The sequence below is a fragment of the Ranitomeya imitator genome, chromosome 2, assembly GCF_032444005.1.
Source record: "Ranitomeya imitator isolate aRanImi1 chromosome 2, aRanImi1.pri, whole genome shotgun sequence".
Taxonomy (NCBI): Eukaryota; Metazoa; Chordata; class Amphibia; order Anura; family Dendrobatidae; genus Ranitomeya; species Ranitomeya imitator.
This window is the reverse complement of record NC_091283.1, coordinates 290,763,194-290,783,755: the sequence shown is the minus strand read 5'-3', so window position 1 is coordinate 290,783,755 and position 20,562 is coordinate 290,763,194.

The window sequence follows — 20,562 nt, the reverse complement described above, 5'->3', positions numbered from 1 at the left end:
TTTGACAATATGAAGGTCTGTCTCATCAGTAAAGACGGAGGGGAGACCTCAACGGCCATATCCAGAGACCACCTGAAAATATTCCCTGATAAGCTGAAAGATGGGGAAACATCCCAGGACTTCTCCGCCCATGGAAGAGGAGAAGATGATACCCACTGTTCTTGGCAATTTTCCCCAGTTCTGGACTCAAATAAATTAGGCCATTGTGGTACCTGTCTTAACGTTTCATAAACCGAGACCGCCAGAACTAAATGTGGTGCCAGGGCATCTGGACCCGCAAGCGCAGCCGACCCCACCAGAAGATGCGATGCCAACGGTCGAACCAGCAGGCCCTCCCTCTGTCATCGGTGAATCTGCCATGCCCACCACTAATAGTGGCAGCACTGAGGAATCCAGTATGCCAGTGCTGCCCAGACTCACTAGAAGTGTAGCTGTTAGGTTCTCGCCGCCGCTTACGCTGCATACTCACCTCGCTGCGGCGTCCCGGCGCGTCCTTGCTGCTTTCCGGTCTTCTCCTGTGTGCTCGGCTCCCGCTCCACTTCGGGTGCACGCGCGCTCTAGGTTCCTCGGCGCACGTGCACATATTTCCCATTGAAGCCTGGTCGGCTCTCCTGCTCCGCCCTGTGCACTCCGACCCGGAAGTTAAGTCCCCATTTTCTTTATCAGGCCGCCTCTTCCTATCTGTGGTGCCTGTTCGTCATTTGTGCTCTGTTCAAGTGATTCTGGCCATTCGCTCACCTAGTGTTCTGTGCTTTCCTGTTGTTTGTAACTAATCCTGGTCTCCTTGCTCTCTCCTAGTGTCTGACCTGTGTCTCCCTTTCAGTCCGCGTTCCAGTTCCTCTGCCTGCCTGCCTGGTCTCCGGTTCCTTCCCTCCAGTCCGTGTTCCTGTACCTCTGTTTGTCCGCCTGCCAGTCTTCCGTCATCTTCCTCCTATTCCTTGTTCCAGTCTCCAGCCTGTCTTCCGTGTCCTTCCTCTGGTTCCTGTTCTTGCGGTTAGTCTCCCAGTTCATCTCCTTCCAGTTCGCATTCCCACGCTACCCCTGTTGCTGCCACCTCGTTAGTTCTGTTACTCCCTTTTTGTTACCTTCTTTCCCGTCCTCCTGTACTGGCTGCCGTGGCGATAGTCTCCTTCGGGCCTGCCCCTAACGCTCCCTGTATAGGGGGTGGAGCACTTGGTCAGCTCGCCCGTGGGAGGTTCGTCGTTGCGGTCCAGTGGGTCCACCCTTTAGTCTCCCCAGTCAATCCTCACAGTATGAACAGGCCATGGACCCCGCTGGTACTCCTTTTTCCGCGCAAAAGGAGCTTGGGGTTCTTCGGGAGAATCAGAGTAGGATCATGGCCTTTTTAAAAGCCATGGAATCTCGCTTATCAGCGTTACAGCCTTCTGATCCTGGGAACGCATCCCAGATGGCGAGTCTCCAGCAAGAGCACCCAGGGTCACATTTTAAACTACATTGCTTCGTTGGATAATCGTCTGCTCTCCATGCAGTCGGCTGCTTCGGCTCCTGTTCCCGCCTCACATCCACCACCTCGCCTGGCCAAACCACCACGCTATAGTGGAGACCCCAAGTTGTGTCGTGGTTTTTTAAACCAGTGCCAATTACACTTTGAACTTTTGCCGCAACTATACCCCACTGATCGGGCTAAGGTTGCTTTTGTTGTCTCTCACTTGGAGGGGGAGGCTTTGGCCTGGGTTAATCCACTTTGGGAGCGGGATGATCCGCTTGTCTCCCAACTCGCCAATTTTTGGCAGACCTTCCGCAAAGTGTTTGACGAGCCCGAAAGTTTGGCCTCTACTACTGAGTCGCTTTTTAATCTCCGCCAAGGTTCTCTTTCTGTCGGTCAGTACGCCATCCAGTTTCGTACTTTGTCATCCGAGTTAGGGTGGAACAATGAGGCTTTGGTGGGGGCCTTTTGGCGAGGTCTCTCGTCTCGAATCAAGGACGAGCTGGCGGGTAAGGACACACTGACTTCTTTGGAGGATCTCATATCCTTGGCTACTCGCATTGATCTTTGTTTCCAGGAACGGCTTCGTGAAACTACCAGAGAGAGAAGATCCTTTTGCATACCTTCAGCCTCTTCCGGTTCCTCCTCTTCACGCTCGTTTTTTTCACCTTCAGTTTTGCCTCCTGAACCCATGCAGGTGGATCGTCTTCGCCCAGCTGAACTACGCCGCAAAGAAAGAGTTGCTCAGGGTCTCTCTTTCTACTGCGGTAGCTTGTCTCATCTTCTGCATTCCTGTCCGGTGAGGTCAGGAAACGCTTCCGCCTAGGCCAGGTAAGAGAGGCCTCCCTAGGTATTTGTGAATCCTCTCTACCTTTAACTCTTTTCGTTTTAGTCAGTCTAGGTACCACCCGTTTTTCTGAGGTGGCTTATATTGATTCTGGTGCTGCAGGGAACTTTATTCAGCTTGAGACAGTCAAGAGGCTCCACATTCCTGTCAAGTCCTTGGAGACTCCCCGGCAGTTAGCTTCGGTCGATGGTAGACCCTTGTGGGAGACCGTTACCCTCGTCACTGAAGACGTGGAGTTACAGATCGGAGACTTGCATCGGGAGAAGATTGCCTTCTATGTGCTACCCTCACTGTCCCACACGTTCCTATTGGGTCTTCCGTGGTTAAGAACTCATGAACCTGTTCTGGATTGGCGATCGGGTGATGTCCTACGCTGGGGTCACGCTTGTCAGACTAAGTGTCTTCTTTCCGTGCAACCTGTAAGGTCTCTTCAGTCTAATCTAGCACCTGCAGGTTTGCCTGCGGCCTACTGGTCCTTCTCGGATGTCTTCGACAAAAAAGAGGCAGAGAACCTACCCCCACATCGTCCGTTTGATTGCCCAATCGACCTAGTACCCGGCACGACTCCACCCCGGGGGCGAATTTATCCTCTGAATCCCCTTGAATCTCAAGCTATGACTGAGTATATCCAGGAAAATTTAGCCAGAGGTTTTATTCAGAAGTCATCTTCACCCGCGGGCGCAGGTTTCTTTTTGTCAAGAAAAAGGATGGGACTCTCCATCCCTGCATCGATTACCAGGGTCTAAACAATATCACTATTAAGAATAAGTACCCCCTTCCTCTTATTCCGGAGCTATTTGATCGACTTCGTGGGGCACGCATTTTTACGAAACTAGATCTCCGTGGGGCCTACAATTTAGTCCGTATTCACTCTGGCGACGAGTGGAAGACCGCCTTTAACACCAGGGACAGGCACTACGAGTATTCGGTCATGCCCTTTGGTTTATGCAATGCTCCAGCTGTTTTCCAGGAATTCGTGAATGACATTTTTCGAGATCTTCTGTACACCTGTGTGGTGGATTACCTGGATGATATCCTTGTTTTTTCTTCGGATCTGGACGCCCATAGAAAACATGTTCGTCTGGTTCTACTACGCTTAAGGGAGAATCACCTTTATGCCAAGCTTGAAAAATGTGCCTTTGAACAGCCGTCTCTTCCTTTCTTAGGTTACATTATCTCTGACTCTGGTCTTCGCATGGATCCGGAGAAGGTGTCTGCCGTACTCAACTGGCCACGTCCTAATGGTGTCAAAGCTATCCAGCGATTCCTTGGTTTCTCAAATTACTGTCGTCAGTTCATTCCTCATTTCTCCTCCTTGTCTGGTCCAATCGCTGCCCTGATTCGAAAGGGTTCCAATCCTCACATCTGGTCAACTGAAGCCTTAAATGCTTTTTCGTCTCTGAAACAAGCTTTTGCCTCTGCTCCAGTACTACATCATCCAGAGAGGAATAAACCTTTCGTTCTGGAGGTTGATGCATCTGGCGCTGGAGCCGTACTTTCTCAAAAGTCTTCTTCTGGGAAGCTGGTCCCCTGCGGTTTCTTCTCCAAGACATTCTCTTCCTCTGAACGGAACTACTCCATCAGCGACAGGGAGCTCTTAGCCATCAAGTTGGCTTTTGAGGAGTGGAGATACCTTCTGGAAGGAGCTGTTCATCCATTTAAAGTCCTCACGGATGACAAGAACCTAGCGTACATCCGCTCTGCTCAGAGACTTAATCCTCGGCAAGCTAGATGGTCTTTGTTTTTTGCCCGTTTTAATTTTGAGTTGCATTTTTGTCCGGGTAGCAAGAATCTCAAGGCTGACGCTTTGTCCAGGTCTTTCTTAACTTCTGATTCTGAGGAGGAGCCCTCGCATATCTTGGATCCATCTAAAGTCATCATGGTGGCACCTGTTAGTTTGTCTTCTCTACCTCCGGGTAAAACTTTTGTTCCTGTGTGCAATAGAAGACGGGTCCTTTGCTGGGGTCATGCTTCCAAGTTGGCTGGTGATGTCGACGTCAAGAAGACACTCTCGTTTGTGTCCCGTTTTTATTGGTGGCCGACCCTTCTTCAGGATATCCGAAGCTTCATTGTCTCCTGTCCATCTTGTGCCAAGAATAAGACTTCCAGGCATTTACCCTCTGGTTTGCTTCTTCCGCTTCCTATTCCATCTGCTCCTTGGCAACACATTGCTATGGACTTTATCACCAATCTGCCTCGATCTTCCGGTTGTACCGTCATCCTGGTCGTCGTAGATAGGTTCTCCAAGATGGCTCACTTTATACCTCTTCCTGGATTACCTTCCGCACCTGAGTTGGCGAGAGCTTTTATTCATCATGTTTTTCGCATTCACGGCCTTCCTCAACATATTGTTTCAGATAGAGGGGTGCTGTTCACCTCTCGTTTTTGGCGGTCTCTCTGCAAGTTCATGGACATCTCGCTTGATTTTTCTTCTGCCTACCATCCACAAACTAATGGTCAAGTGGAACGTACCAACCAAACTCTGGTCTCTTATCTTCGTCACTTTTCTAACTCTCATCAGAGCGACTGGGTAGATTTGCTTCCGTGGGCAGAATTTTCTTATAACAATCATGCCGGAGAATCTACCTCCAAGTCTCCTTTCTTCATCGTCTACGGGCAACATCCTGGTGTTCCACTTCCGGTTCCTCCTGTCTCTGGTGTCCCAGCGGCTGATCTTTTGTCCGGGGAGTTCTCTAGGATTTGGCAGGAGACCAGGACTGCTCTTGAACTGGCCAGCGCCAGAATGAAGAAACATGTGGACAAGAGGCGCTTGGATTCTCCTCTTTTTCAGCCCAGTGATAAAGTGTGGTTATCTTCCAAGTTTGTTCGCTTAAAAATGCCCTCGCACAAACTGGGTCCCCGTTATATTGGGCCCTTCGAGGTCTTGTCTCGTATCAATAATGTTTCGTATAAGTTAAAGCTTCCTGCCTCTCTCCGCATCCCCAATTCTTTTCATGCTTCCCTCCTGAAGCCTGTGGTCCTTAATCGCCTCCATTCCACACTCAATCGTCCTCCTCAGCCTAGTTTTTGTGATGATGTCTTTGAAGTTAGAGACATTCTTGCTATGAAAAAGATTCGGGGGAGGGCCTTTTTTCTGGTTGATTGGAAGGGTTTTGGACCCGAGGAGAGATCCTGGGAGCTTTGGGAGAACATTCAGGCTCCCCAAATTCTGGCAAAATTTCTTTCGGCTCTTAGGAAGGAGGGGCATAAGGGGGGGGGGTACTGTTAGGTTCTCGCCGCTTGTGCCGCATACTCACCTCGCTGCGGCATCCCGGCGCGTCCCTGCTGCTTTCCGGTCTTCTTCTCCTGTGCGCTTGGCTCCCGCTCCACTTCGGGTGCACACGCGCTCTTATTTCCCATTGAAGCCTGGTCGGGTCTCCTGCTCCGCCCTGTGCACTCCGACCTGGAAGTTAAGTCCCCATTTTCTTTATCAGGCCGCCTCTTCCTATCTGCGGTGCCTGTTTGTCATTTGTGCTCTGTTCAAGTGATCCTGGCCCTTCGCTCACCTAGCGTTCTATGTTTTCCTGTTGTTTGTAACTAATCCTGGTCTTCTCTTTGCTCTCTCCTAGTGTCTGACCTGTGTCTCCCTTCCAGTCCGCGTTCCAGTTCCTCTGCCTGCCTGCCTGCCTGGTCTCCGGTTCCTTCCCTCCAGTCCGTGTTCCTGTACCTCTGTTTGTCCGCCTGCCAGTCTTCCGTCATCTTCCTCCTATTCCTTGTTCCAGTCTCCAGCCTGTCTTCCGTGTCCTTCCTCTGGTTCCTGTTCTTGTGGTTAGTCTCCCAGTTCGTCTCCTTCTTCCAGTCCGCATTTCCACGCTACCCCTGTTGCTGCCACCTTGTTAGTTCTGTTACTCCCTTTTTGTTACCTTCTTTCCCGTCCTCATGTACTGGCTGCCGTGGCGATAGTCTCCTTCGGGCCTTCCCCTAACGCTCCCTGTATAGAGGATGGAGCACTTGGTCAGCTCGCCCGTGGGAGGTTCGTCGTTGCGGTCCAGTGGGTCCACCCTTTAGTCTCCCCAGTCAATCCTCACAGTAGCTAGAAGACAGTGCACTACACTAGCGATAGCAAGCGTAGCGGGTCCCGTCAGGCCAGTAGCAACCCCTGCGCTGCAGAGGTCTACGCGTAGCACCAAGAATCAGACTCCACTTTGCTATAGACCTTGGAGATATTAACAATAGTTGCTATTTGGTTTAAAATGCTTGTGTAAATATCTGTGTTATAGATTTAAAAATGGACAATGGTGTGATGGACAGTGAATCACTCCAAAACTTTCACATGGGCCCCTTTGTTTACCCGGGGTCCTTGATGTTCTATGGTTGCACCTACTGAACTGGGAGTCATGGACTGTGCATGACCACTCTTTTGCAACGTTCAAGCGTCCTTACCTTCCATAACGGAAAGCACTGTTATATTTATTTGTTCATAGTATATAACAATTTTTGTGTGTTTTCTATTAACATGTATTGTTATTCTTCTTTTCCCTGTCCGGAAACTAGGGGTCGGATAGGAAGTTAGAACAGAACGCAGCTGGGAGAGCTCCAAGGAGGACCTGTCAGGGGTTGGTTCCTGACAGGGGCCTAGCAGAACGAACAGAAAGCAACGGAACCGCGCCAGCACTACCTTCTGGCGATATCCTTAGAAAGGACACGAAGAGAAGGATATTGTGGAAAGTTAGAAACGAGATCAAGCACAAAGGAGAGCCAGTAGGAGTCGTGCCCCGAGAACGGCAACTTCCTACTGAGGCGCATAGCCGGTGACCGGAACACTGAGGAAGTAATTGACTCTATGCCTTACTTCAAATACCGCAGGACAGTTAATTATAGGTTGGCTGTCTACCATATATCACCTAAGCAGACATAGGGGGCAAGCGTGGAGAGGGGCGTCTCTAGGGTCCCAGAATAGCTCCGAGCCTTCCCGTCAAACGTCATGCCTCCATCTTGTGCCAGTCATTACACTGGCTACCCATTCGCTACAGGGTCCAGTATAAATGCAGCACCACAGAGACCTGGTCGTTGCAGTAATGTCGCTCTGCCGCTAAGGAGGGTGATATTATGTCTGATTGCACTAAAGGAGTTCACCTGACCAGGTATCACAAGCACACATTACACTTCACACTCCGGCCACTAGGGGGAGCAAAAGGTTTTATTTATTAGGCCACTCCTCACACTGGTAAAACTAGGGGTTGGATAGGAAGATAGAGAGAAGCTGGCTGGGTTTTGCCCAGGCAACATCCAGTGGCAGGGGGTGTTGCGGGGAAGATTCAGAGGGGTCCCTGTCAGGCATGGGAACCTGGCAGTGACATAGCAACAAGGACAGATCGTTACAGAGCCGCGCCTGCACTACCTTGCGGCGGCATCTAAAGAATGGACACGAAGCGAAGGATATTGTGGACAGTGAGAAACGAGATCGAGCACAAAGGAGAGCCAGTAGGAGTTGTGCCCCGAGAACGGCAACATCTTACTGAGGCGCGTAGCCGGTGACCGGAACACCGAGGAAGTAACTGACTTTATGCCTTACTTCAAATACCGCAGGACAGTTAATTATAGGTTGGCTGTCTACCTTACATCACCTAAGCAGACATAGGGGGCAACCGTGGAGAGGGGCATCTCTAGGGTCCCAGAAAAGCTCAGAGCCTTCCCGTCAAATGGGTGCGTCCTAGCCATAACAAACTTGGGGGACGGAGAATAGAACGAGAAAGAACTAGAAAGAACGAGAACAGAAGTTGTGAGGACTATCCCGAATGCTCAGCAGGGAAGAACTACAACACACAGGCGCTAGTGGTAGGCACTGATTTCCACCTGCAAAGGGAACTCTGGATGTGCCTTCGGACCGGCCGGTCTCAGACAGCCCTGTTGATGGTGCTCTGGATTGAGGATCCTGAAGTCACCAGTAAAGAGGTAGAGACTGCAACCCTGTGTCCTCGTTTTTGACTGCACCTCACACCATCGCCACCTACACTACTGGGAAGCCCTGGGGACTCACTTCACCTGTGGGAAGGTATACCATCTAGCTGCCATCACATCACCCCAGTGGACCCCGAGCATCGTCGGTCGACCTGACTGAATACCACAGGTGGCGTCACGAAACCTTAGCCGACTTTCATCACCCCTTTTATTGGACGCCCCTTAGCAGGGTCACTGACCGGGTCCAGCCACCGTGACAACCCCAGAACTGAGACAGAGAGGACCTGCAGAGAGTGGCCTGCTGCTCCTCAAGATGTGTGCCACACATGACCTTGTCATCACCAACACTTTATTCCGCTTACCCACACGCAAGAAGACATCATGGATGCACCCACGCTCGAGGCATTGGCATCTCATTGATTACATCATTGCCAGGAAGAGGGATGAGATGGACTTTAGAGTGACGAAGGCCATGTGCGGTGCAAACTGCTGGACTGACCATCGCCTCATTGTGTCTAAGTGCAGGCTCCGCATCCTGCCTGCGAGGAGACCCCAAGGGCAGAAAACGACAAAGAGGCTGAATATAAGCTGCAAAATAAAAGAATTGCAAGGGAATTTGCCAATGACCTTGATGGCAGACTGTTAAATATACTACAGGCAGAGGAGATTGGCGTTGAGGAACAGTGGACAATTCTGAGAGATGCTGTTTATAATACTGCTCTGGAGCATCTTAGATCAGCAACCAGAAATAATGAAGACTGGTTCGATGAAAACGACGAGGAAATAAAGACACTCCTAGAAGAGAAACATCAGCGGTATAAGGTGTTCCAAAATGACCCCATGTCGTTAGCTAAAAAAGGTGCCTTTACCAACATAAAAAGAAAGGTACAAATCAAGCTACGCGAGATGCAGGATATCTGGTTTAGCAAGAAGGCCGACGAAATTCAGGGCTATGCAGATACCCATGACCAGAAACGCTTCTACGATGCGCTCAAAGCTGTATATGGACCCAGGGCTGCCACTAGAAATTTCGGGGCCCCATACTGGCAAAATTTTCGGGGCCCCCTTGAGACTCCGCCCAGGCTCCACCCCAGCCCCGCCTCCAGGCTCCACCCCTCGAACTGTCCACAGTCCCAACGCTCTCTCTTGGAAAATCTCCACTTCTCACCTATCACACATTGACAGTTCCCATCACCAGATCACACATATAGCCGGCAGCTTTTGTTATGGGCAAAAGATTTTTTAAGACGCCACCATAACACGGTAGACACTTTTGGTCGGGCCCTACTCTGCTGTAACCTATTAAATATTTGTTAAAATATGCAATACAATTTAGGTATATTTTTAATTTATTTTTCAATTTTTAAAATGACCTATAATACTACATACAAGGAACAAATACCACAGCACTATGACCAGATGACATATTACCACCACAGTGATCGAATAATATAAAATACAAGGAACAAATACCACCACATCATGACCAGACCACATATTACCACCAATGACTGAATACTACAATACTGATCAATAATAAAAAAAAAAACCCACAATACTATCACCATCAGTGCCATTATACACAGGAGATCTGTAACAAGTAAGCAGTGTCTGTGTACAGGTAATACAGTGATCACCGGTGACATTATACACAGGAGCTCTGTATATAGTATACAGTGTATAGTGTCAGTGTATAGTTAACACTGACTCACCATTGACGTCTCTAGGTGAAGTCCTTCATCTTTCATCCAGCACAGACCGCCATCATTTCTTCCAGCCAGGACTCGTCTGCAGGAAATAACACAGTTATCTCGAGTTCCACTTGCAGAACACATTACTTAATTTTCCCAGCCTCTACATTGCACCACATAAAGAAGGTGACATAGTATCACTCTGCACAGTAACAGGACCTCCCCCCCATTTAAAACAGTATACTCAAAAAATAAAATAAATACATCACTGCAATAATAATATCCCTTAATTAGCCCCTATGGTAATATTCGCCATCCTAGCCCCCGTGTGTCTCATTCCAGGCTCCAGGCATATGTTCTCCCATCCTGCCCTCATGAGTATCCATTCTGCCCCATATGATCTCCCCATCCTGCCCCATCTGTCTCCATCGTATCCATCCTGCCCCATCTGTCTCCAATCCTGCCCCATCTGTCTCCCTTCTGCCCCATCTGTTTCCAATCCTGTCCCATCTGTGTCCAGCACTCTGCCCCATCTGTTTCCAATCCTGCTCCATCTGTGTCCAGCACTCTGCCCCATCTGTTTCCAGCACTCTGCCCCATCTGTCTCCAATCCTGCCCCATCTGTGTCCAGCACTCTGCCCCATCTGTTTCCAATCCTGCCCCATCTGTGTCCAGCACTGCCCCATCTGTGTCCAGCACTCTGCCCCATCTGTGTCCAGCACTCTGCCCCATCTGTGTACAATCCTGCCCCATCTGTGTCCAGCACTCTGCCCCATCTGTTTCCAATCCTGCCCCATCTGTGTCCAGCACTCTGTCCCATCTGTGTCCAGCACTCTGCCCCATCTGTGTCCAGCACTCTGCCCCATCAGTTTCCAATCCTGCCCCATCTCTGTCCAGCACTCTGCCCCATCTCTGTCCAGCACTCTGCCCCATCTCTGTCCAGCACTCTGCCCCATCTCTGTCAAGCACTCTGCCCCATCTCTGTCAAGCACTCTGCCCCATCTCTGTCCAGCACTCTGCCCAGCACTCTACCCCATCTGTGTCCAGCACTCTGCCCCATCTGTGTCCAGTACTCTGCCCCATCTGTGTTCAGCACTCTGCCCCATCTGTTTCCAGCACTCTGCCCCATCTCTGTCCAGCACTCTGCCCCATCTCTGTCCAGCACTCTGCCCCATCTCTGTCCAGCACTCTGCCCCATCTCTGTCCAGCACTCTGCCCCATCTCTGTCCAGCACTCTGCCCAGCACTGTGCCCCATCTGTGTCCAGCACTGTGCCCCATCTGTGTCCAGCACTCTTCCCCATCTGTGTCCAGCACTCTGCCCCATCTGTTTCCAGCACTCTGCCCCATCTCTGTCCAGCACTCTGCCCCATCTCTGTCCAGCACTCTACCTAGCACTCTGCCCCATCTCTGTCCAGCACTCTGCCCAATCTCTGTCCAGCACTCTGCCCCATCTGTGTCCAGCACTCTGCCCCATCTGTGTCCAGCACTCTGCCCCATCTGTTTCCAGCACTCTGCCCCATCTCTGCCCAGCACTCTGCCCCATCTCTGTCCAGCACTCTGCCCAGCACTCTGCCCCATCTCTGTCCAGCACTCTGCCCCATCTCTGTCCAGCACTCTGCCCCATCTCTGTCAAGCACTCTGCCCCATCTCTGTCAAGCACTCTGCCCCATCTCTGTCCAGCACTCTGCCCAGCACTCTACCCCATCTGTGTCCAGCACTCTGCCCCATCTGTGTCCAGCACTCTGCCCCATCTGTTTCCAGCACTCTGCCCCATCTCTGTCCAGCACTCTGCCCCATCTCTGTCCAGCACTCTGCCCCATCTCTGTCCAGCACTCTGCCCCATCTCTGTCCAGCACTCTGCCCCATCTCTGTCCAGCACTCTGCCCCATCTCTGTCCAGCACTGTGCCCCATCTGTGTCCAGCACTCTGCCCCATCTGTGTCCAGCACTCTGCCCCATCTGTGTCCAGCACTCTGCCCCATCTGTTTCCAGCACTCTGCCCCATCTCTGTCCAGCACTCTGCCCCATCTCTGTCCAGCACTCTACCTAGCACTCTGCCCCATCTCTGTCCAGCACTCTGCCCCATCTGTGTCCAGCACTCTGCCCCATCTGTTTCCAGCACTCTGCCCCATCTCTGCCCAGCACTCTGCCCCATCTCTGTCCAGCACTCTGCCCAGCACTCTGCCCCATCTGTTTCCAATCCTGCTTCATCTGTGTCCAGCACTCTGCCCCATCTCTGTCCAGCACTCTGCCCCATCTCTGTCCAGCACTCTGCCCCATCTCTGTCAAGCACTCTGCCCCATCTCTGTCCAGCACTCTGCCCAGCACTCTGCCCCATCTCTGTCCAGCACTCTGCCCCATCTCTGTCCAGCACTCTGCCCCATCTCTGTCCAGCACTCTGCCCCATCTGTGTCCAGCACTCTGCCCCATCTGTTTCCAGCACTCTGCCCCATCTCTGTCCAGCACTCTGCCCCATCTCTGTCCAGCACTCTGCCCAGCACTCTGCCCCATCTGTGTCCAGCACTCTGCCCCATCTGTGTCCAGCACTCTGCCCCATCTGTGTCCAGCACTCTGCCCCATCTGTGTCCAGCACTCTGCCACATCTGTGTCCAGCACTCTGCCCCATCTGTGTCCAGCACTCTGCCACATCTGTTTCCAGCACTCTGCCCAGCACTCTGCCCCATCTCTGTCCAGCACTCTGCCCCATCTGTGTCCAGCACTCTGTCCCATCTGTGTCCAGCACTCTGCCCCATCTGTTTCCAGCACTTTGCCCCATCTCTGTCCAGCACTCTGCCCCATCTCTGTCCAGCACTCTGCCTAGCACTCTGCCCCATCTTTGTCCAGCACTCTGCCCAATCTCTGTCCAGCACTCTGCCCCATCTGTGTCCAGCACTCTGTCCCATCTGTGTCCAGCACTCTGCCCCATCTCTGTCCAACACTCTGCCCCATCTGTTTCCAGCACTCTGCCCCATCTCTGCCCAGCACTCTGCCCCATCTCTGTCCAGCACTCTGCCCAGCACTCTGCCCCATCTCTGTCCAGCACTCTGCCCCATCTCTGTCCAGCACTCTGCCCCATCTGTTTCCAATCCTGCCTCATCTGTGTCCAGCACTCTGCCCCATCTGTGTCCAGCACTCTGCCCCATCTCTGTCCAGCACTCTGCCCCATCTCTGTCCAGCACTCTGCCCAGCACTCTGCTCCATCTCTGCCCAGCTCTCTGCCCAGCACTCTGCCCCATCTCTGTCCAGCACTCTGCCCCATCTCTGTCCAGCACTCTGCCCCATCTCTGTCCAGCACTCTGCCCCATCTCTGTCCAGCACTCTGCCCCATCTCTGTCCAGCTTTTTGCCCCTGTGTCCAGCGTTCTTCCCTGGGCCCCCCAGATCGCCGCACTCAAGAAAAAAAAAAAAAAAGAAGTTCTTCTTACCTGGCCGTGCTCCTGCGGCGGGCGAAGTCTCCACGCAGCTGCAGCGTGCACTCGCCGGCGACTGACAATGATGTCAGACGCCGGCGACATACACGCACGCTGCGGCTGACGTCAGCTGCCAGCCTCAGATTGGCTGGCGGCTGTTAACTATTGACGTGCGGGCCCGCGCCCGCACGTCAATAGCTTTAAACAGCTGCAGCGTCGGCGCTAAGGGCCCGGTTAGCCTGCTGATGCCGGTAGGGGCCCGGTGAGCAGATAAGACGGAGCCCGATGCGGGCCCCCTCTGCTCACCGGGCCCCATATGCCAGTCACGGCCGTCATGCCCTGATGGCGGCCCTGTATGGACCCCAGTCATCAAGCTCTTCATCTCTGCTTAACGCAGATGGAACTAAGCTGCTGACAGAAAGGAAACAAATTCTGGAACGGTGGGCTGAGCACTTTAATAATATTCTTAATCGCCCTGCCAATATCAATGATGAGGCTATTGCTCGCCTGCCCCAGGTAGAAATCAACAAGGAGCTTGATGTAGGGTTGAGCGACCTTGCCTTTTTTAGAGTCGATTTAAAAAACCTGACCGGCACATCCAAACATAGACTAAGTGTGAACAGGTGCTGAACCTAGAGTCGCCAACTCGTATACAGTTAAGTAAATAAGGCAGCACACTGCAGCGCTAAAACATGAAAACACGAAATTTGAACTGCATTACTGCACTAGAAATATGAAAAATGAGAGCTTTTAGCGCATAAAAATGGCCAATTTTATGTGTACCTGGTAGCCCCTTTACGGCATCTCTCTTATACTAAGTCCTAAACTTGCCTTACCTCGCTGAGAATAAACGTCTCCATCTGAATGGGTACATGTGAAACCTCTTCCTAGACTAAAATTCTCTCTCTCTGTGGAGGGGTACTGGACCCGCTGTAATTAAAACACCTGTGGGCTAGGAGGTGGAGTGCACGATCAGAAGGCTAAAGAATACATTTCAAAAACCTGACCGGCACATCCAAACATAGACTAAGTGTGAACAGGTGCTGAACCTAGAGTCGCCAACTCGTATACAGTTAAGTAAATAAGGCAGCACACTGCAGCGCTAAAACATGTAAACATGAAAACACGAAATTTGAACTGCATTACTGCACTAGAAATATGAAAAATGAGAGCTTTTAGCGCATAAAAATGGCCAATTTTATGTGTACCTGGTAGCCCCTTTACGGCATCTCTCTTATACTAGGTCCTAAACTTGCCTTACCTTGCTGAGAATAAACGTCTCCATCTGAATGGGTACATGTGAAAACCTCTTCCTAGACTAAAATTCTCTCTCTCTGTGGAGGGGTACTGGACCCGCTGTAATTAAAACACCTGTGGGCTAGGAGGCGGAGTGCACGATCAGAAGGCTAAAGAATACATTTCAAAAACCTGACCGGCACATCCAAACATAGACTAAGTGTGAACAGGTGCTGAACCTAGAGTCGCCAACTCGTATACAGTTAAGTAAATAAGGCAGCACACTGCAGCGCTAAAACATGTAAACATGAAAACACGAAATTTGAACTGCATTACTGCACTAGAAATATGAAAAATGAGAGCTTTTAGCGCATAAAAATGGCCAATTTTATGTGTACCTGGTAGCCCCTTTACGGCATCTCTCTTATACCAGGTCCTAAACTTGCCTTACCTCGCTGAGAATAAACGTCTCCATCTGAATGGGTACATGTGAAAACCTCTTCCTAGACTAAAATTCTCTCTCTCTGTGGAGGGGTACTGGACCCGCTGTAATTAAAACACCTGTGGGCTAGGAGGCGGAGTGCACGATCAGAAGGCTAAAGAATACATTTCAAAAACCTGACCGGCACATCCAAACATAGACTAAGTGTGAACAGGTGCTGAACCTAGAGTCGCCAACTCGTATACAGTTAAGTAAATAAGGCAGCACACTGCAGCGCTAAAACATGTAAACATCAAAACACGGAATTTGAACTGCATTACTGCACTAGAAATATGAAAAATGAGAGCTTTTAGCGCATAAAAGAGGCCAATTTTATGTGTACCTGGTAGCCCCTTTACGGCATCTCTCTTATACCAGGTCCTAAATTTGCCTTACCTCGCTGAGAATAAACGTCTCCATCTGAATGGGTACATGTGAAAACCTCTTCCTAGACTAAAATTCTCTCTCTCTCTGTGGAGGGGTACTGGACCCGCTGTAATTAAAACACCTGTGGGCTAGGAGGCGGAGTGTACGATCAGAAGGCTAAAGAATACATTTCAAAAACCTGACCGGCACATCCAAACATAGACTAAGTGTGAACAGGTGCTGAACCTAGAGTCGCCAACTCGTATACAGTTAAGTAAATAAGGCAGCACACTGCAGCGCTAAAACATGTAAACATGAAAACACGAAATTTGAACTGCATTACTGCACTAGAAATATGAAAAATGAGAGCTTTTAGCGCATAAAAATGGCCAAAAGTCGAGTTGAGTGGAATCGGCCGATTATCGCGAAAAGTCGGGGATCGACCGAAACACGAAACCCAATGCAAGTCAATGGGGGAGCATAGTCGGCAGTGAGTGGAGGCGAGGAAAACACCTACAGTGCCCATTTTAATGGCAAAAAACATACATTCTTGTTACAGAAGCTTGTCAATCTAAATTTACCTTATAATAATAGTAAGGCATTGGAAATTGGGGGTCATTTGGCTAAAGTGGGGGGTAGGGCTGGTTCAAGTATTTAGTGGGCCCAGGAAATCTGGACCACGTCACGGCAGTGGAGCAGGGAGAGGTAAGTATTTCAACTTTGCAAGTGCTGTGATCCTGAGCAAGCAGGGGGGGCCCACTCGTTGGCATTGGCACTGGCACAGGGCCCCTCAAAGTACGGCGGTGTGTTTGCACGGCGGAGGCACCTCCCACCGGCAGCGACACTTTTGCGTACTATAAGGGGCCCTGTGCCAGTGACATCACCAACGAGTATTCCTCCCCCCACCTGATGAAGGAACCTGCACCTTCATCTGCACCTTCCTCTTTGTCCCCGTGTAAGGTGGTATGGTATGCGGGAAGGGGAACCTGACTTTCAGCAGGGTCACAATCTTGCAGTGTAGCGTGCATGGGGAATGTTGCGTTATGGGTCAGTGTACCAGCAGACTCATCTATCACTGGCTGGGCAATGGGCAGGATGAGGGGAAAACAGATATGGGCCCAAAGAATAAAGTGGGCTAAATGCAGTTCAAAATTGGTAACAGAACTAACCAGGGGGCATTGCTTTGTTCAGTGGAGGACAACTGGAATGAGAGGCTGACACAGAGAGTAGGCCCAAATCAGTAAGTAGTCTAAATGCAGTTCAAAATTGGCAACAGTAGTAAACAGGCGGCACAGCTTTCTTCACTGGAGGAGAACAGCAAGGAGCGGCAGACACCGATAGAAGGCCCCAACCCAACTAGTCGGCCCACTGCAGTTTTAAAGTTCCGATAGGCTGAAAACCAGATAATTGTAGGTCATTTTTTGTAAAGAGGACAGCTGTATTGAGTGGCGCAGCCAGACACTACAAGTAGGCCTTACACCACAAAGTTGGCTCGACGCAGGTTTAAAAAAGGTTACATGGGTACACGGTCTTCATTGGTGTGCTCAGTGGAGGACAATTGGAAGGAGGGACCGCAGAAAGACTTAGTAGGCATAAAATAACAAAATAGGCTGTATGCAGCTTCGATTATGTGGCAACCTGGAGAACACCTTGGAGCGGCAGACACCGTCTCTACGACCCAGACCCAACTTGTAGGCCTAATGTAGTGTTGTTTCAACAACTACTTAAGACGAGCATGAAGATTGAAGCAATGGAGAGGCAACCTGGAGAACACCTTGGAGCGGCAGACACCGTTAGTAGGCCCTACCGAAGTAGTAACCCCAATGCAGTTTTCAAATTCCTATAGGCTGAAAACCAGACTATTGACGCTCAGCTTTTTTCAGGGGAGGACAGCTGTATTGAGTGGCACAGACAGACACAGGTAGTAGGCCTTAAACACAAAATTTGGCTCAATGCAGTTTAAAAAAGGTTACAGGGGTACACAGGCAGCATTGGTCTGTTCAGTGGAGGACAATTTCAATTATGGACCGCAGACAGACTTAGTACGCCTACTATTAAAAAAAGGATGCTCTATTTAAAATGGATGCAATTTAAAATAGGTTCCAGGGGTACACGGACAGCATTGGTCTGGTCAGTGGAGGACTATTGGAAGGAGGGACCGCAGACAGGCTTAGTAGGCCTAACATAACAAAAGTAGGCTGTAGGCACTTTAAAATAGGTTCCAGGGGTACACGGGCAGCAGTGGTCTGGTCAGTGGAGGACTAGTGGAAGGAGAGACCGCAGACAGGCTTAGTAGGCCTAACATAACAAAAGTAGGCTGTAGGCACTTTAAAATAGGTTCCAGGGGTACACGGGCAGCAGTGGTCTGGTCAGTGAAGGACAATTTCTATAATGGACCGCAGACAGGCTTAGTAGGCCTAACATAACAAAAGTAGGCTGTAGGCACTTTAAAAAAGGTTCCAGGGGTACACGGGCAGCAGTGGTCTGGTCAGTGGAGGACTAGTGGAAGGAGGGACCGCAGACAGGCTTAGTAGGCCTAACATAACAAAAGTAGGCTGTAGGCACTTTAAAATAGGTTCCAGGGGTACACGGACAGCATTGGTCTGATCAGTGGAGGACTATTGGAAGGATGGACCGCAGACAGGCTTAGTAGGCCTAACATAACAAAAGTAGGCTGTAGGCACTTTAAAATAGGTTCCAGGGGTACACGGGCAGAAGTGGTCTGGTCAGTGGAGGACTAGTGGAAGGAGGGACCGCAGACAGGCTTAGTAGGCCTAACATAACAAAAGTAGGCTGTAGGCACTTTAAAATAGGTTCCAGGGGTACACGGGCAGCAGTGGTGTGGTCAGTGAAGGACTAGTGGAAGGAGGGACCACAGATAGGCTTAGTAGGCCTAACATAACAAAAGTAGGCTGTAGGCACTTTAAAATAGGTTCCAGGGGTACACGGGCAGCAGTGGTGTGGTCAGTGAAGGACAATTTCTATAATGGACCGCAGACAGGCTTAGTAGGCCTAACATAACAAAAGTAGGCTGTAGACACTTGGAATTATCTTGCAGGGGTACACAGGCAGCATTGGTGTTGTCATCGGAGGCCGATTGTAATGAGTGTCTGACACAGTTAGTACTCCCAAAAAATAAATAGATGTTAATGTCTTGCAATACAACAAAACCAAAACACAAAAGGGTAGCATACTTAGGTACAGGGGTGGGCTCCTCTGCTGAGTTTCAGACCTAGTAATTTGGCGCAAAGTATTTACTGGTGTAAATATAGGACACTGCCCCTGACTATTTTAAGTAGCATCATACATGTCAACACATTGGTATTGTCAGTGCCAGGCATTGAAGGATGTCAGCGCATAGACTAAACATTGGTGGAGCTGTGAGAGATAATTTTACAAGTGGTAGAGCACTGTTTGAGCTGGGGGGGGACTCTCTTATGGCTGGCGGTACAGGCCCAGGGCCTCTCGTTACAACGGTGTGTCTGACGTTGGGTGCACACCACCACCCCTCTGTCCATTGCCACTTCTGATTTGTGCACCTCTAACACCTCTGGCCTGCTGCCCCCTGCAGCTCGTGTGATAACGATCACCGGCGCTGTGTGCTGGGAATGCCTGAATCAAACGGTCAACAAGAGTTGATTGTTTGGTTGCTAATATTTGTTCCAGGTTCTCATGTGGCATAATATTTTGCAATTTTCCATTATAGCGAGGATCAAGGAGGCAGGCCAACCAGTAATCGTCATCGGTCATCATTTTAATAATGCGTGGGTCCCTTTTCAGGGTACATAAGGCATAATCCGCCATGTGGGCCAAAGTTCCAGTTGTCAAATCTGCGGTTGTGCTGGGTTGAGGGGCAGTTTCAGGCAAATCTACGTCACTTGTCTCCCTAAAAAAACCTGAACCCGGCCTTGCAACGCCACCAGTTGCTATTGGCCCCGGAGAAGCTTCCTCATTAAAAAAATACTCATCCCCATCATCCTCCTCGTCCTCCTCCTCCTCTTCCTGTACACTGCCCTGACCAGACAATGGCTGACTGTCATCAAGGCTTTCCTCTTCCTCTGCTGCAGACGCCTGCTCCTTTATGTGCGTCAAACTTTGCATCAGCAGACGCATTAGGGGGATGCTCATGCTTATTATGGCGTTGTCTGCACTAACCAGCCGTGTGCATTCCTCAAAACACTGAAGGACTTGACACATGTCTTGTATCTTCGACCACTGCACACCTGACAACTCCATGTCTGCCATCCTACTGCCTGCCCGTGTATGTGTATCCTCCCACAAAAACATAACAGCACGCCTCTGTTCGCGATGCTGGGGAAGGTTCAAAGACCGCTGATAGGTCTACATACGGCTGGAGTGTACGGGCGAACGGCGGATATGCGAGCAAAGTCTGCGCACTTTGAGGAGCAGGTCGGATAACCCCGGATAACCTTTCAGGAAGCACTGCACCACCAGGTTTAAGGTGTGAGCCAGGCAAGGAATGTGTTTCAGTTGGGAAAGGGAGATGGCAGCCATGAAATTCCTTCCGTTATCACTCACTACCTTGCCTGCCTCAAGATCTACAGTGCCCAGCCACGACTGCGTTTCTTTCTGCAAGAACTCAGACAGAACTTCCGCGGTGTGTCTGTTGTCGCCCAAACACTTCATAGCCAATACAGCCTGCTGACGCTTGCCAGTAGCTGCCCCATAATGGGACACCTGGTGTGCAACAGTGGCAGCTACGGATGGAGTGGTTGTGCGACTGCGGTCTGTGGACGAGCTCTCGCTTCTGCAGGAGGACGAGGAGGAGGGGGTGCGAACGGGTACAGCCAACTGTTTCCTAGACCGTGGGCTAGGCAGAACTCGCAAAATTGCTGTCCCCTGTGGACCCTGCATCCACCACATTCACCCAGTGTGCCGTGATGGACACGTAACGTCCCTGGCCATGCCTACTGGTCCATGCATCTGTTGTCAGGTGCACCTTTGTACTCACAGATTGCCTGAATGCATGGACGATGCGCTCTTTAACATGCTGGTGGAGGGCTGGGATGGCTTTTCTCAAAAAGAAGTGTCGACTGGGTAGCTCGTAGCGCGGTACAGCGTAGTCCATCAGGGCTTTGAAAGCTTTGCTTTCAACTAACCGGTAGGGCATCATCTCTAACGAGATTAGTCTAGCTATGTGGGCGTTCAAACCCTGTGTACGCG